Source organism: Mus caroli, chromosome X, assembly GCF_900094665.2.
Source record: "Mus caroli chromosome X, CAROLI_EIJ_v1.1, whole genome shotgun sequence".
Lineage (NCBI taxonomy): Eukaryota > Metazoa > Chordata > Mammalia > Rodentia > Muridae > Mus > Mus caroli.
In genome coordinates, this window is record NC_034589.1 from 95,770,283 (window position 1) to 95,781,787 (window position 11,505).

The 11,505-nt window shown below is 45.7% G+C and overlaps 1 protein-coding gene and 1 pseudogene across 1 annotated transcript in view; both read left to right on the top strand.

Moving 5' to 3' along the window:
• The first annotated feature begins 521 nt into the window (after positions 1-521).
• On the top strand, positions 522-1,793 carry LOC110287499 (annotated as a pseudogene).
• Positions 1,794-8,393: 6,600 nt separating this feature from the next.
• The window catches only part of Taf1 (TATA-box binding protein associated factor 1), a 73,865-nt gene continuing 70,753 nt past the window's right edge, over positions 8,394-11,505 (top strand). Inside the window, exon 1 of the mRNA XM_029473242.1 lies at positions 8,394-8,424. The gene's annotated coding sequence lies outside the window, so the exon portion shown is untranslated. The remainder of the gene's footprint in view (positions 8,425-11,505) is intronic.

An 11,505-nucleotide genomic window follows, 5' to 3' on the forward strand; every position in this document is an offset into this window, starting at 1 on the left:
CCTCATTATCATGCCCGGGCCAGGCAGTGTTTTGGTGAAAAACTTTACTGCATAAGTAAGCATTGGTTGTTTGCCCAAACTTATGCGTGGTGGCCAGCAGTAGCCTGCACCACTCTGCAACAGCACACGTGGCTTCCCACACCCGCCTGTGCCTCCCCCACCCGGCCCCAACCCGGCCCTTCCCAACTCGGTCTCATCCTTGGAGGTCTCCTCCCCGTCTGACCCGTTGCCCAACCGGCCATGTATACTGCTCCAGGCTCCTAAAGCTGAGGTACTTCCTCCAGTCACTTTAGAGATGTTTCACCCCTTTGCTCCCGAACATTCTGCCTTCTAAACCGGGTCGCTGTTCTCTCTTGTAAAAGTCTTCCCTGCAGCCCACTTCTGTAGCCCTTGGTTCTTCCTTGGTTAGACGTTCACATCCCTTCCAAATTAACTGCCATCTCTGCACAATATTGGCAACTTTGACACCGCCTTCCCTGAGGAGCCAGTCTTCCTTTTGTCCTGAACTCCGCAGCCCTATCATGGAGGCTGTCTACCTGGTGGAGAATGGGGTGGGCCTGGTACTGGACTTGCTGACCTTGATGTTGGATCTCAACTTCCTGCTCGTGTCCTCCCTCTTGGCTACCCTGGCCTGGCTTTTGGCCTTCATCTACAATCTGCCACACACGGTACTGACCAGTCTTCTGCACTTGGGTCGAGGATTCCTGCTTTCTTTGCTGGCCTTAGTTGAAGCTGTGGTCCGATTTACCTTCGGAGGACTGCAGGCCTTGGGGACGCTCCTCTATAGCTGCTGCTCTGGCTTGGAGAGCTTAAAGCTACTGGGGCACCTGGCCTCCCATGGAGCTCTGAGGAGCTGGGAATTCCTGAATAGGGGCATCCTGAACATGGTCTCCAATGGCCATGCTTTGCTGCGCCAGGCCTGTGGCATCTGCACTATTGCCATGAGCCTGGTGGCCTATGTTATCAACAGTCTTGTCAACATCTGCCTCATCGGCACTCAGAACTTCTTCTCCCTGGTGCTGGCCTTGTGGGATGCTGTGACGGGGCCTCTTTGGAGGATGCCAGACGTGGTGGCTGCTTTTCTCGCTCACATCTCCAGCAGTGCCATGGCCATGGCCATTCTCCTGTGGATCCCCCTGCCAGCTAGCACTGGAGCTGTTGGCCTCAGCCAACTGGCCAGCAGTGTGATTTTCCACCTCACTGGATTGGTGTTGCTGGCATGCGTGCTGGCAGTGATTTTGATTGTGTTGCACCCAGGCAAACCTTGAGGCTGGCCACCCAAACTCTCAGTCAGCTTCATGCCCGCCCGCCCATCCTACCACCGGCTTCGGGAGAATATTGTATGGCTGTCTTGCCTTCCACTAGGTCTGGAGGCTTGGCGCAGAGTCTGGAGCTGCAGCCTACAATTAGCCAGCTGGCCAAATCGGGGAGGAGCACCAGGAGCCCCCCAAGGTGGCCCCAGAAGGGTGTTCTCAGCCAGGATCCAGCCACAGGACACTCTTCCCGAAGCAGAAGAGGAGGTCATCAGAGCTGCACCGGCTAGAGGCCGAGAGCAACTCAACGAGGATGAGCCTGCAGCTGGGCAAGACCCATGGAAGTTGCTGAAGGAGTAAGAAGAGTGGAAGAAGTGTGTTATCTGCCAGGACCAGAGCAAGACAGTGCTGCTTCTGCCCTGCCGGCACCTGTGCCTGTGCAGGCTTGCACTGAGATCCTCATGCGCCACCCTGTTTACCACCGCCAACTGCCTGCTCTGCCGCCGCAGCATCCTGCAGACCCTCAATGTCTACGTCTGAAGACCCCCTCCCTGCCTGCCCATCCTCTGTGCTCCACACACCAGGACAGCATCAACATTTTGCCTCTGGGTTCTGGCCTGATTCTTGTTTGCCCCCGAAGGCAACTCTGCCAAGCCTTAAACATATATCCAGGAAGTGTAGCTGGAATACTCTGGAAGACTCCAGTCTGGGTGGAACAGAGTAACACTTTCTCTAAACCCTGTGTGGGGACCCGAGATGCTGAGGGTGGTGAGTATGTCATTATGCATGGGCCATGAGACTCTGTTGTGGGCTCTTCTGCATCTGCCAGGGCCCACCCAGATGCCTGCCTCTAGGGCTGTCCTTCTCTGCTTCTGCTTTTTTGTTGGAGTTTTTAGTCCTTTACCCCAGGCCTCACCATGCCACATCAGTGTTGTTTGAGGATTTTGGCAACTCATGGGCCTTAGAGTGATCTTGATTCTTTTTTCTCTTTTTTGTTTTTTCTTGGTTTGGAATGATCTTGAACCTTTATGTTCAGCCCTGGTAGGTCTGGGAGTAGAAACTCCCACGTGCCCTTAGAGTCACTTCTGCCTGTCACTGTCTTTTAAAGACTCCCAACTTGACCAGGACCTGGGGTCAGGAGTTCATCCCTGAGTACAGGGGTGCAGCTACACCTGGCTTTGGGACCATCTACTTTCAGGCACCCCAGCTCCATGGGGAATCTCAGAAGAAACAACAAAATGTCTACTCATTCCCTACATGGCATAGCACAAAGCGTTCCTCCTGGGCTCTCTCTGGCAGTGGAGAGGGCAATCTACACTTTTCACTTGGGTCCAAACGAGGAGCTGGGTCTCAGGGGGTCATAGCTCCATTAAGTCAGTCGGACTGTCCAGTTTACTATGAATAAAGTTCTGTTGATGGCTCTAAAAAAAAATAGTGTGTAGGGCTGGAGAGATGGCACAGAGGTTAAGAGCACTGACTAGTCTTCCAGAGGTCCTGAGTTCAAATCCCAGCAACCACATGGTGACTCACAACCATCTGTAATGGGATCTGATGCCCTCTTCTGGTATGTCTGAAGACAGCCACAGTGTACTTATATATAATAAATAAATAAATCTTAAAAAATAGTGTGTATATATTTAGAATATATATTTTTAAATTGTCAGTGTAGGGGTATATGTGCCGTGAGTGAAGGAGCTCTCAGAAACCACAGCTGCTGGGTGCCCTGGAGGCAGAGTTACAGATGATTGCTAACCACCTAATGTGGGTGCTGGGACGAGAACTCAGGACTTCTGGGGAAATTTACAGATTACAGATGTACCATGTTTGGTTTCTTCCCTTAGGCGTTTCATAGGAAAAGAATGCTACACTGTGTGTAGGGGGAGAAGCTGATGCTAAAATCTGGTTACCTAATTGGTATTTTATTTTATTCGGTTTTTCGAGGCAGGGTTTCTCCGTATAGCCCTGGCTATCCTGGAACTCACTTTGTAGACCAGGCTGGCCTCGAACTCAGAAATCAGCCTGCCTCTGCCTCCCGAGTGCTGGGATCAAAGGCGTGCTGCGCCACCACTGTCCGGCTCCCTAATTGGTTCTTGATTGCGTCAATTAAGACAGCAGAAGCCAATTGCTGGGAAAGGTGGGACTTCCAGGTCTCAGGAGGAAGAGGAGGGGCGTAGGGAGAAGAGGTCTTTCTGGCCAGGCTTTGGAAGGAGAAACATACTTATATGCACCCAGCCTCAGCCGCAGGTCAGGCGCGAGGAGGTTGGGGGCGACGCGCGGGGCTAAGGTGGGCAGGAAGAGAAAGAGAGCAGCTGGGGTAGTTGTTGGCAGTTTGGCAAATCTAGCCAGGAGGAGTGGGCAGATTTGAAGTGAGGCCAGCGGCAGCCGATCTTCGATCTTAGAGCTAAACTTGGAGAGGTCGGAGCATAGGCCAAGCTCCTGTGAAGGAGGTAGCACGTTTGAAGTCAGAGCTAAGCCGAAAGCGCGGCCTCGGGCAAAGGAGCAAGCATGTTTATAAAACTACATGCAATAGATGATATCCAACGTGGAAGGCAAGAATCCACTATTAATTTAGGAATTTTCAGATGGATACACACAGTAATATAAGTCAGGAGGGGGAGAATTGGTTTTTCGGCGAGCAAAGTCATGTGGTTCCAGAATGTGAGAATCTTAAAAACAGGGGCAGGCTCTGCTCTCAGGCTTTGAGACCCCCTACTATGAAAAGAGACAGCTCGTACAGTATTTGTTTAGTTTGCAAATTACCAAAACGTGTGTGATTTTGAGTTTTGCGGTTATATTCCTCTGGGAGGGAAGTCAAGCTAAAAGTCTTTCTGGTTACTGGCTCAAGGACATGCTACTTTGGGAGAAAGGCTCTATTTTTGTGTTGTTTTTTTTTTTTTTTTTTAAGAACTATACATATGAGTACACTGTAGCTATCTTCAGACACACCAGAAGACGGCATTGGATCTCATTACAGGTGGTTGTGAGCCACCATGTGGTTGCTGGCAATTGAACTCAGGACCTGTGGAAGAGCAGTCAGTGCTCTTAGCCAATTTTCTCCAGCTCCTACTTTGGTGTTAATAGAAAAGGAGATTAAGCTCTGGACCACTTCCAGAGTTGAATGGATCAGATATGACAGGGAGCCCACCCCCACCCCCCACGAATAACTAGAAAAATGGAAAGGAGTCAAACAGGACAGGTAAAGATGCTTTGTGCCATCCTTCACATGGCATAAATGTTTTTGTTTGTTTTTCGAGACAGGGTTTCTCTGGGTAGCCCTGGCTATCCTGGAACTCAGTCTGAAGACCAGGCTGGCCTTGAACTCAGAAATCCACTTGCCTCTGCCTCCTAAGTGCTGGGATTAAAGGTGTGAGCCACTATGGCCCGACTTTTGTTTGTTTGTTTTTGCACATGGCATAAAGGAAGATTTATGATTGCTTTTTATTAAAATTGGCTCGTAAAAAAGGACAGCTGTCTTTCACATGCTCAAACATGGAGCAGAATTTCATCCTCAACTATTCTGTGCACCCTGCACAGTCTAACACAATCCATACAGACATCTTGATGGTGCTTAAATCTGTCTTGAGATTTGTATATTGCAGAGTGTACAGCTTTTGCAAGATTAATCCGATGTTGAACTGACCTGCTTGGACTCCCTATGTCAGGGATTCTGAGTCATCTTGCCTCCTTCCATCTTTCAGACTGATCCAATCAGAACTTCAGTCAAGCTCTGAGCCTTCTTAGCATCAGAGACCACCGAATAACAATTGCTGGCTTGGCTTTCTTAAGGCCTAACTAAATCTCCTAATTTCCCTCTCCTTTAAAGATATTTCATTGTCTGTTCAGCAGGACATTATGGAGAGTCAGCCCAATTCCCTGGGTTTGAGGTGGATGAATTACAGATATGTTGTCATATTTGGGGGGGCGGGCATTGGTTTTTTGAGACAGGGTTTCTCTGTGTAGCCCTGGCTGTCCTGGAACTCACTTTGTAGAGCAGGCTGGCCTCGAACTCAGAAATCCACCTGCCTCTGCCTCCCAAGTGCTGGGATTAAAGGCGTGCGCCACCACGCCGGGCTATGTTGTCATATTAAGGGATACTTTACAAATGTAGCTTTGGACAGGGAGGGAACTAGAGAGCCTAAACTCAGGGATTCATACTTTCCCTTTTCTCTATCCTTCCTTAGGGAAAAGAGGGTGGAAGAGAAAGGGGGATATAGTAATATAGAAATTAGAGGAATAGACAAGTAGGGATAGGCTATTAAGTTTACTCTTAAAACATTACATAGTCATATCTTACATTGGTAGAAATCTTTACAGTTAATACAAATTGAAGCTATAGTTTTACATTGGTATGCAATTTATAGATTGATGCAAATTTTTTCCATGATTTTAGAGCTTTATTGTAGAAAGTCAGAGAGAAAGAGAAGGTAGAAAAAGAGAGGCCAGCCATGGCTAAGTGGGGAGAGGGGGGGAAGGGAGGGGGAGAAGGAGGACTAGAGATGAGGATAAGAGAGCTAAGAGCTTAAGAGCTGGTGTAGATTTAAGGTTTTCATTGGTGTGACTCATATTTGTCACAAGATTTATAGTTAATATTCCTTGATAGGCATTGTGCTTGTGCAACTCATCTAAGAATACAAGGCTTGGGCCCAGACCTTCTAATAACTGCCATTACACATGATTCAGTAACATAAGGGAAGGTCCAGATAGAAAACTCATGGTTCTGAGTTCATTAAAATTCAAAATATTTCAATTAGAAATAGCAGAGAGTAGTCAAGGGTTAACAGTTCAGATTACCTTATGTAAATAGTCTTCAAAGCCACCTGAAGTACACAGACTATAACAGTTAAGGCCATTTCATTACTAATAATCATTTGACTAGAGACATGTCTAATCCTGACAGCACACCCTTGGTTCAAAGAAGATTTGAGCAGCTTCCCCTTCAGGCAAGGTTGCTCTCATGGCAAGGCAGCCACTGGGCAGAAATTGCTCATGTCATCTACAGACAATACTGTCTAGAGAAGGACACATTTTGCAGAATAGTTGACAGGGTTAGTGACCCTTCAAATTTCTGCATTATAAGTCTGTCAGAGGACTTCTGGGAAAGCAGTAAGCATTTGTAACTGCTGAGCCATTTCTCCAGTTCCCCAAATAAGTGTCAATTAATTGCACAAAATAACTGGTGTTATTATGACATCTAATATGCACATATAAGGTACTTAAATAATATTTATTTTTATATCAGATTATACATGTTAGCTTTTTCTTTTAACATGCAAAGTAACATTTCCTTATAAATTTTTCATATATACTTGGGGTTGGTTGACCCTCTCCCCACCCCTTCCTGTCCTCCATTTTCCTGTCTTCCATCACCATTTAGAACTTTCCGTACTTGGTATTCTTCCTTTTACTTCTTATTTATGTCTATATGTGTTTTTCCCACATGTACAAGTGTGCAACATATGTGTGCCTGTGAAGGCCAGAATAGAGTATTTGATCCCCCTGGGATTGGAGTTAAAGACAGTTCTGAGCTGCCATGTGGGCGCTAGGAATTGAGCCCACATGTACTGTGTAGGCAAAGCACACACAGAAAAAAGCCTTCAAAGCCTGCCACCAGCACCTCCAGCAAGGCTCCTCCTAAAGGTTCCAAAACTCCCACAAATAGCACCAGCAACTGGGGACCAAGTGTTCAAATATGTGACCTATAGGGGCATTTTTCACTATGGCAAGAGTTGCTGTATGTGTGGTTAAGAGCACTGGCTGCTCTTCCAGAGGACCAGGGTTCAAGTACCAGCAATTGCATACATGGCAGCTCCCAACCATATGTAACTCCAGCTCCAGAAACCCGAACACTGTCTTTTGGCTTTTGTGGGCACCAGAAATATATGTGGTGCACACACAGGCAGGGAGCACTCATATGTGTAATTAAAATAATGTTCTTGTTTCAAGTACACAGCTTAAAATCATTTAGTACATGTATTCTTTTTTTTTTTTTTTTTTTTTTGGTTTTTCGAGACAGGGTTTCTCTGTGTAGCCCTGGCTGTCCTGGAACTCACTTTGTAGACCAGGCTGGCCTCGAACTCAGAAATCCACCTGCCTCTGCCTCCCGAGTGCTGGGATTAAAGGCGTGCGCCACCACGCCCGGCTAGTACATGTATTCTGTTGTGGTAAGTCATCAAAATACCATTCTGGTGCTTTTTTTTTAATGGTGTGTTTTGAAACGGTCTCATGTAACTCAGTTTGTCCTCAAGCTCACTTAGTAGCCAAGCTGACCTTGAACTCCTGATCCTCATGCCTCTACTTCTCTAGTCCTAGGATTATAGACTTGCACCAGGGTACTTTCTTCATTACTGTTATTATTGTTGTTGTTATTATTATTATTATAGATTTGTCTCTTGTATGTAACCCACGTTGGCCTTGAACTTAAGATCCTCTTGATTCAGGTTCCTGAGTGCTGGGATTACAGATGTACCATGTCTGGTCTCTTTTGTTAGGTTTTTCATATGAATAGAATACACTATGTAGTCTTTATTGTTTTGAGACAAGGTCTTTTCTTTTAAAAGGGTATTTTAGGGTGACCCAAGAAGACTAAAGGAAATTTTCAGGTCCCCTACTGCTTTAGTCCCAGGCAGTTGTGAGGCACTGTGTTCAGTGTCTTATGTAACCCAGGCTTACCTTGAACTCCCTTTGTAATCCAGGATAGCCTTGAACTCCTAACCCTCTTGTTTCTACCTCCCAAGAGCAGGGCTACATGAGCCAGCACTCATTTTACATGGTGCTGGGACTCCAACCCAAGATCTTGTGCATGCAAGGCAGGCATTCTTTCAAACAAGCTATATCTCTAATCTAACAAATACATGGTCTTTGGAAAGTCCTTTCATTCATGACATGCGTTTTGTTTTGATTTGTTTGTTTTTCAAGACAGGGATTCTCTGTATAGCCTTGGCTCTGCTGGAACTCACTTGTAGACCACACAGAGATCCACCTGGGGCAAGATTTTCCTTACCCAATTACATTAAAATATTAGTACAGCAGAGGGCCTGTGATTGGACAGAGAAATGGGAGGCGGAGCAAAGAGTTGCAAGAACGGAGAGGGACTAAGAGGAGGAAGAAGCCAAGATGGAGGCAGACGGACAGGAGGAAGATCCCGATCCCGCGTGGTTTTAAATAGCCACAGGTAGTTATGAATATCATGTAGGGATAGAATAATTGGGATAACTTGTCTGATCTAGGTGGGCAGCTTGTATCATTATCAATTGACTCTGAAATTATTGTGTGGGCCTCTTGTGAATTGAGAATTTTTTTGATACATAAATCTAACTTGTTAATTATAAGCTTCTAGAGTTTTGTTTCTACTGGGTTGCTGGGTCTTGTGGCCGCTGACCTTGGGGTGGACTGTCACTGCGTGGGGCTGGCTTGGCAGCAAAGGGAACTCGGGAGCCATGCATGCAGAGTAGTTGGATGGAGCGAGGGAACTTGGCAATTCTTTTTTCTTTTTTGGTTTTTTTTTTTTTTTTTTGAGACGGTTTCTCTGTGTAACTCTGGCTGTCCTGGAACTCACTTTGTAGACCAGGCTGGCCTCGAACTCAGAAATCTGCCTGCCTCTGCCTCCCAAGTGCTGGGATTAAAGGCATATGCCACCACTGCTCGGAGGCAGTTCATTTTTAATATTTCCTGCAACATCTACCTATCCCTGCTTCCTGAGTGCTAGGATTAAAGGCTCGTGCCATCATCTTTCAGTAGCTCTCTTCTTTTGAATGGTGAATATTGCACTATGCAGATGTCTCATATTTGCTTTCTGACTTCTCAAATGATGGACATTTTGGTTTTCACTATTTTTGGAGACAGGATCTCATTCTGCAGCTCAAATTCCAGGTTATGTGTGAGCCACCATGTCCAGTTTGGGTTTTCAATTTTGTTATAAACTGTAATATATGAGATCCAAGGCAACCAGGGCTACACAGAGAAACTGGTCTTGAACAACCAACCAACCAACCAACCCAAACGCCAATATGACAATTTCTGCTCTGCACAAGGTTTTCTGTGAACACGGGTTTCTGTTATTTCTGTTAGAGGGTATAACACTGTAGCCCAGGCTGCTGTATATAGCAGGAGCTATACAGCAACGCTTCTGACTCAGTTTGTTTGTTTGTTTCTTTCTTTCTTTCTTCCTTTTTTTTTTTTTTTTTTTTTTTTTTTTTTTTTTTTTTTTTTTTTTTTTTTTTTTTTTTTTTTTTTTTTTTTTTTTTTCGGTTTTTCGAGACAGGGTTTCTCCGTATAGCCCTGGCTGTCCTGGAACTCACTTTGTAGAGCAGGCTGGCCTCGAACTCAGAAATCCACCTGCCTCTGCCTCCCAAGTGCTGGGATTAAAGGCGTGCGACACCACGCCTGGCTGTTTTTCCATTTTTATTGTATGAGTATGAGTGTTTTGCTTGGATGTATATATGCGCACCATGTGCCTGCAGTGAACATGGAGGTCAGAAGAGGGTGATAGATCACTTGGAACTGGAGTTACAGGCAGTTGTGAGCCACCATTTCAGAGCAGGAAACCAAACCCCTACCCTCTGCAAGAACAGCAAGTACTCTTAACTGCTCATCTCTCCAGTCCCTAGAGATATATTTTTCATTCTCTTGGGTACAAAATTAGGAAAGGAAGAGCTAGATCATGGGCAAATTAATATAAAACCATGTTTATTGGTGTTGGGGATTGAAATTAGGGCCTATTATGCTAAGTACATACTACCACTGAGTTCTAGTACATCTCCAGTCTCTAAATCCATGTTTTAAGATAGGTTTGCAGCCAGGAGTGGTAGCACATGCCTTTTATCTCAGCACCAACCAAGGTAGGACTGCCAGAATTACATAGCAGAAAGACCTTATCTCAAAAAACAAAACAAGCCGGGCATGGTGGCGCAAGCCTTTAATCCCAGCACTTGGGAGGCAGAGGGCAGGCGGATTTCTGGGTTCGAGGCCAGCCTGGTCTACAGAGTGAGTTCCAGAATAGCCAGGGCTATACAGAGAAACCGTGTCTCACCCCCCTCCCAATTTAAAATGTGAGCCAGCTGGGGGTGTGACTCATACCATTAAAATAGTTGGGAGGCAGATTCAGTCAGTTTGAGGCCAGCCTGGTCTATATAGAGAGCATTCCAAAACAGCCCCCCCCCAAAAAAAAGAGTTTAATGTGTCATGAAGGAGACAAAGGAGATGGTGTATCGGTTAAGAAAGGATTTGAGCCGTTGCTCTTATAAAAGACAGGGGTTCCTAGTATTCACAAGATGGCCCACAACCTTTTCTAGCTCTAGTTCCAGGGCAGGTGATGCCTTCCTCTGGCCTGTGTAGGCATCAAGCAACACACAATGTCTATGTAGATGATCAGACAAAACACTTATACACACATCACTTAAAATAAAAATAAATCTTAAAAAAAAGACAAAAGCGAAAATGAGGGGCCTGGGGAGGTAGCTTTTCTAGCATGCACTGGACCCAGGTTTGATCTGTAGTCCTGCATACACCTCACATCGTGGTTCATGCTCAACATCTGAGCACCCACGTGGAGTTTGTGACTAGCCTGAGACCCTATCTCAAAAACCAAACCAAAATTAAAACCAAAATCAAATGGGGATCCAGGTGTGGTGCTACACACTTGTAATTTCAGCTATCTGTTTAGCTGAGATAGGACCCGGAGCTCCAGGTCAGCCTTGGCAATTTAGAGAGATCCTGCCTCAACATAAATTTAAAAAAAATGTTTGTAGCTTAGTGCTAGAGAATTCTCTAGTATGTATAGGTTCCATGTTCTATCCATAGCATTGCAAAAAACAAATAAGGGACTGAAGAGATGGGTCAAGGGTTAGAGGACCCAGGTTACATTTCTCAGCATCCACATGGTGACATAGTGGCTCAAACCTGTCTGTAACTTCAGTTCCAGGGGACCTTCTTGCCTCTGAGATCTTCAGGCATGCATATGGCATACAAATATACATGTGGATATGTGTGTGTGTGTTTAAATAAATAAAAACACAGAGTGGAAAGATGGCTCAGTGATTAAGAATGGTTATGGCTGGTTGGGCTGGTGAGATGGCTCAGTGGGTAAGAGCACCCGACTGCTCTTCCAAAGGTCCAGAGTTCAAATCCCAGCAACCACATGGTGCCTCACAACCACCGGTAATGAGATCTGATGCCCTCTTCTGGTGTGTCTGAAGACAGCTACAGTGTACTTACATATAATAAATAAATAAATCTTAAAAAAAAAGATGCTGCA